General features: G+C 50.3%; 1 long non-coding RNA gene across 1 annotated transcript; it reads left to right on the top strand.

Moving 5' to 3' along the window:
* The first annotated feature begins 586 nt into the window (after nucleotides 1-586).
* On the top strand, nucleotides 587-1861 carry LOC125940815 (uncharacterized). Its single transcript, XR_007464025.1, has 2 exons — nucleotides 587-722; nucleotides 1727-1861. It is a non-coding gene; the product is annotated as an uncharacterized LOC125940815 (long non-coding RNA).
* The last annotated feature ends 4384 nt before the right edge of the window (nucleotides 1862-6245 follow it).

Below are 6245 nucleotides of genomic sequence, written 5' to 3'. Positions count from 1 at the left end.
AGCCTGTCTCTGTGCTTACCTTGACTACTGCTGTTTCACAAGCACCTACAGCTATAGATACGGTCCCTGCTTCTGTTCTCGCTAGTGCAATCAGCACTGATCTAACGCCACAGCAGACGGAAGAGTTACTGGCGTTGTTATCCAAGCATAAAGACTCCTTCGACGTGAACTCTCCTCTTCTGGGACAGACTTCTGCAACGGCTCATCGCATACACACAGATGGAACTTCCGTCGTGCGCCGGCGGCCATATCGCGTTTCTTCCGCCGAACGCCAGATCATAGAGAAAGAAATTCAACAAGAGGGGACACTCGGCAAAAACTGGCAACAGGAAACACGTCACCATACGTCACGCTATACTTTTGACACCGAACGTTAGCTGCCGCGAGCATCGAAAAAAAAGAAAGTGAACTTAAGTTAACAGGCATTCATTTATTTTTTTTAATTCTTTGCCGCGAAAACTAAAACGTTTTGCGCATAAATGAACTTAAGCTTTGCGACTTATTTTCCTTGCCTTACCTAGCCACAGGTCAATGACGCGCCAGATACATGCGTCATCCGCCAGACAGTCCCCCGAAGCCAGCGAGGATGGCTGCGCGCGCGGCGACCCGTCTGTCTCATTTTTTTTTTTTTTAATGTAACCTGGTTTATTGGGCTCTCGGCGTATTCTTGCGTTCATTCTGCACTGGGACAAGACACCACTGCACTATTGGACTACGGCAAGGTGAGAAATCTTGTTTCACAGTCTACGACGCAATTAGGCGTACGGCACGGGACCGAGACTTAAGACGCAGTTAGCGAAAAACAACTCGGCCATCCTGGCGCAGTTAATTTGAGTAAATGAATCGTGCTGAGACATGTTTCCGACGCTTCCTATGGGACTATTGTAACTTATTTCGGTTTTTTGAGCCACACTGGCCGCACAGGGCGCCGTGTCGCAGTTAGCGAGAACTCAGCCGTGATGTGTAGTCTAGTGCATCTTGCTATAGGAGAAGTTTGTGCCGCTTTCTCTGACGCCAGACATTACTGAAAAGTAATTTCGTTTCTTTCTGGGGTACTTTTGAGGCACGCTGGCCGCACAGCGCGCTGTGACGCAGTTAGCGATAAGCAGCTCGGCCGTGGTGATAAAGTTAGTTTGGCATGTAATGAATCTTAGAGGGACAAGTCTGTGACGTTTTTTGTGGCTCCGCAACAACATATACCTTCTTTCGGTACTCACGCCTGTTGAAAACGCGATGGGCGATTGCCGAGTGATAACATGGGGTGTGCTGCTGGCGCCGGCAGAACGCGCGAACGACGAACATATCAGAAACTTGTAATTCGAAAATTATGTCTTCTAAAGGACTGAAAAAAGGCATTGCACCCACGCATTTGTCTTGAGTGCCTGTTGCGTCCGTCTGTGTATATCGCGTACCGTCGCGTCGCCCGAGGCCAAGTTTTGGAAACGCGAAGTCGCTCGTGTATTTGTGCTGCCTAAGTGCAGGAAATAATGCCCGGAAATTGGGGAACGCTTGGAAATCAGATGTTTTCATATATGTTTGGGATGAGTCGGGTATTTTCTACGCCATGTATGTAAAAGCGAATTGCTTTTGTTTGTAATGCCGCCCATTCACCGCTTTCGCACGTTTCGCCTCGCAGTATTCCTGTCTAAATGCCAAAATGACTCATGCTTGTAACATGCTGTTACGTGCTTGCAAATGTAACATGCTTGTAATTAACTTTTTTCAGCTGGTAACCGTCCGGTGGAGCTTCATACAGGAACTACTGCCTTACCTGCTGGTGTCACAACGTTGGATGAACGCACAAAAAGCGCGGAACGAGCTTTCATATAGAGCAAAATAAATATTTACTCATTGCACAAAAGGTCTTGCGTCTACTTTGTGAAATTGCACGTGGCACAGATTCGATGGGACTTTACGAGATCGTTCGCAATCATTTTTACTAAATAATAAACCGATTCTGCACGAAGAGCAAAAAAAAAAAAGGGAAAGGGGGGGGGGCGTAGCCGGCGTGCTATAGCTTGCGTTCAAAATACGCGCGCCCAGAACCGAAACCGGAAGTGATGCAAGTGATCGACACCGACCGCTTGGCACGCTGCAGTCAATTCGGCCGCTGGGCCCTATGGGAGTGTCCCCTCTTGTTGAATTCCTTTCTCTATGGCCAGATCATCGATACCCACGTTGCCGACATGCTGAAAGGAAGCATCATCCGCCCTTCCTCAAGCCCTTGGTCGTCACCTGTCGTTTTGGTGCGTAAGAATGACGGCTCAGTGCGATTTTGCGTAGACTACCGTGCCTTGAACAAAATAACCGGCAAAGATGTATATCCACTGCCCCGAATCGATTATGCGTTAGATTCATTACAAGGCGCACAGTATTTCACCAGCCTTGATCTACGCTCCGGATACTGGCAGATCCCCATGCACGAAGCAGACAAGGAAAAAACTGCCTTTGTCACACCCGATAGACTTTACGAATTGAACGTAATGCCTTTCGGCCTGTGTAATGCTCCCGCCACATTTGAGCGGATGATTGACAGTGTACCACGGGGCCTAAAGTGGAAGACTTGCTTATGCTACCTTGACGACATCGTCATATTTTCGTCGACCTTCCATGAGCACTTGCAGCGCCTCGATGAAGTCTTGACATGCCTCTCTGCTGCTTACCTTCAGCTGAATACAAAAAAGTGCAACTCCACCAGCAAAACTATTAAAGTACTCGGATACCTTGTCAGCAAGGAGGGCATTCGACCTGACCCCGATAAGATTACCGCTGTCCTGCGCTTCCCCATGCCTCAACGCGCCACAGACTTGCCTAGCTTCCTTGGCCTAGCTTCGTATTTCCGGCGCTTGAATTCATACATAACTTTGCCACAATTGCGGCGCCGCTCCATCAACTACTTATTTCTGCAGCTCCCTACGTATGGCCGGAGGAATGCCAAACTGCTTTTCACGCCCTCAAGCGTGCCCTCACGTCCGAACCTGTGCTTTGTCATTTCGACAACACCGCACCCACTCTTCTACATACTGACGCCAGCGGCCATGGTATCGGCGCTGTTCTTGTGCAACGTCAGCAAACTTCCGAAGAACGTGTGGTCGCATACGCAAGTCGCATGCTTACACCTGCAGAGCAAAATTATACGATTACCGAGCAAGAGTGTCTTGCCGTTGTTTGGTCCGTTCAAAAATTCCGGCCTTATCTGCACGGCCGCCACTTTACGGTCGTTACTGATCACCGCGCCTTGTGCTGGTCGGCGATGCTAAAGAATTTAACAGGACGTCTCGGCCGTTGGATACTTCGTTTACAAGAATACGACTTCGACGTCACCTACAAGTCTGGAAAGAAACACCAGGATGTCGACGCTCTCTCTCGTTGTCATCAACCAACGTCTTCAAACACTGCCTGCTTACCACCTTCCATGAACAACCCACCGGACGTGTCTCCTGCATTTCCTTCACTTGCAGCTCTCGACCGGCTCCCACCTAGCCATTCTCATACGTTTGCAACTTGCCAACGTAGTGACTCCTACTGCCACTCCGTTATGGAACACATTCGGGGATCCTCTCGCACACCTAACGCTCGACTCCGTCGGCAGTTGAAGAACTTCAAGATCGAAAATTCGGTGCTATACCGGTACCTGTTTCATCCCGAAGGACACTGTTGGGTTCCTGTAGTTCCCCGATCACTTCGGAGCCAGATACTGGAGACCTTTCATGACGATCCCACTGCCGGTCACTTTGGTTTCCATAAAAGCTATGAACGAATTCGCAGCCGCTTCTCTTGGCCTGGACTTGCAACAAGCGTAGCAAAATACATGGCTTCCTGTTCGATCTGCCAACGCCGCAAACGACTGACCTCACCTCCGGCTGCACTGTTACAACCTGCCCCGTGTCCTGAAGCTCCTTTCGCAGTCGTTGGTATCGACTTGTATGGCCCACTACCCTTATCGGCTGGCAGTAAACGATGGATTGTCACAGCTGTAGACCACTTGACACGGTACGCTGAAACAGCCGCACTACCTTCCGGTTCCGCAGCGGAGGTTGCATCCTTTTTCTTGGAAGCAATCTTTTTACGACACGGAGCCCCACGTATCCTTTTGAGTGACCGAGGTAGGACCTTTCTGTCGAAACTTCTCGACGATGTTCTCCGTGCGTCCAATACCATCCATAAAACGACTTCCAGCTACCACCCACAAACTAATGGCCTCACAGAGCGCTTTCATCGTACGCTGTCCGACATGATTTCAATGTACATCAACCCTGACCACACCAATTGGGATGTTATACTCCCATTCGTCACCTTCGCTTACAACACGGCCGTCCAACTCACAACGGGGTACTCGCCCTTTTTCCTTGTGTATGGTCGTCAACCGATCACTGTCCTCGACGTCTCTTTCTTTGGCGTCCCCGTGCCCTCGTCTATATCAATGTGTGAGCAATTTGTTTCGCGAATTGCCAAGTGTCGCCAACACGCCCGCCTCAACACCGACGCCAGTCAACACGACCGCAAAACTCGCTATGATGCATCCCACCGTGTCGTTTCCTTCCAGCCTGGAGGCGAAGTGTTGCTGTGGACTCCAGTTCGCGTTCCTGGCTTATGCGAGAAATTTCAGTCCCGTTTTGTCGGGCCCTACACTGTTCAGGAACAGACTTCGCCAGTTAACTATCGGGTCACGTCCGTTGTTACGCCTTTGGACGGCTGCCGCCGTACCACAGAGATTGTGCATGTTTCACGTTTAAAGCCTTTCATACGGCGTTCGCCGCCATAGCCAGCGGTCAGGTTGGCCGCTTCCATGGGCGGGGGTAATTGTGTGAGCGTTATATTACCGCTTCATCTTCTTCATCTGTATATACTCATCATCATGGCCAGCGTCTACCTCTTCAGCACGCGGCCTGCATAATAAACCGCGAGGTTGAACAGCTGTCTCGCCATATATATATATATATATATATATATATATATATATTGTCACGTAGTAGTGACGGTAAATAAACAGTCGCAAAACTGTGTATGACGAAACTGGTTGTTTATTGGGCGAACCTGTGCCCACAAAAGCAAGCTACACTCAAAGCACCACGATAGCGGCGAACACAGTCGGCGATCGTCGGAAATCTGATCAGCGGCAAAACGCGTCGGCTTTTATACCTGAGTCATCGAAGGTTCCAGAATAATCCCTGATACGCGCGTCTCTTTCAGAAAGTTCTAGACAATTCGCGTCGCTCATACAATCAGATAACATAAGCGTCGGTGAAAACAGGCAACGGAAAGAAGCATCGATAACGTTCTAGAAACTTCCGATACAGGCGCGTCCTGTGCCGAGCGATAACGTGTAACATTTGTTAGCCGGTGGAAAGCAGCCATCGGCGAAAGATAAACATGTATACGTGTCAATACCCTCCCCTTAAAAAGCATCGTCGCGATGCTACAAACAAACGCGAAAGCGAAAACAAAATGACGCGTAATAAAGACAGAAAATAACAAAGTAACAAAGTATCTATAAGCTCGTCAGCGGGTGTAGAAAGGCTTAAGACACACCACGTGGATGACTTCAGGTCGTGCCCGGCGCCGCTGTGATTGCGAAATGCCGTCTGGCACGACCTCATAGTCCAGTGCGCCAATACGTCGGATTATCTTAAATGGTCCGAAATAGCGACGCAACAGTTTCTCGCTAAGTCCTCGTCGGCGTATCGGAGTCCAGACCCAAACACGGTCGCCGGGCTGGTACTCGACGTAGCGTCGTCGTAGATTGTAGTGTCGGCTGTCGGTCCTCTGCTGGTTCTTGATGCGCAGGCGGGCGAGCTGTCGACCTTCTTCGGCACGCTGCAAATAAGTGGCAACGTCGAGATTTTCTTCGTCAGTGACGTCTGGTAGCACGGCGTCAAGCGTCGTTGCCGGGTTCCTTCCGTAGACCACGTTGAACGGCGCCATGTGCGTCGTTTCTTGCACGGCCGTGTTGTATGCGAAGGTCACGTACGGAAGGATGACATCCCACGTCTTGTGTTCGACGTCGACGTACATTGCCAGCATGTCGGCGATGGTCTTATTTAGGCGCTCGGTGAGGCCATTCGTCTGCGGCTGGTAGGCGGTGGTGCGGCGATGGCTTGTCTGGCTGTACCGCAGGATGGCTTGAGTTAGTTCTGCCGTAAAGGCCGTGCCTCTGTCGGTGATGAGGACTTCTGGGGCACCGTGACGCAGGAGGATGTTCTCAACGAAGAATCGGGCTACCTCGGCGGCACTGCCTTTGGGCA

The sequence above is a fragment of the Dermacentor silvarum genome, chromosome 10, assembly GCF_013339745.2.
Source record: "Dermacentor silvarum isolate Dsil-2018 chromosome 10, BIME_Dsil_1.4, whole genome shotgun sequence".
NCBI lineage: Eukaryota > Metazoa > Arthropoda > Arachnida > Ixodida > Ixodidae > Dermacentor > Dermacentor silvarum.
This window is presented reverse-complemented; position numbering and strand designations above follow the sequence as displayed.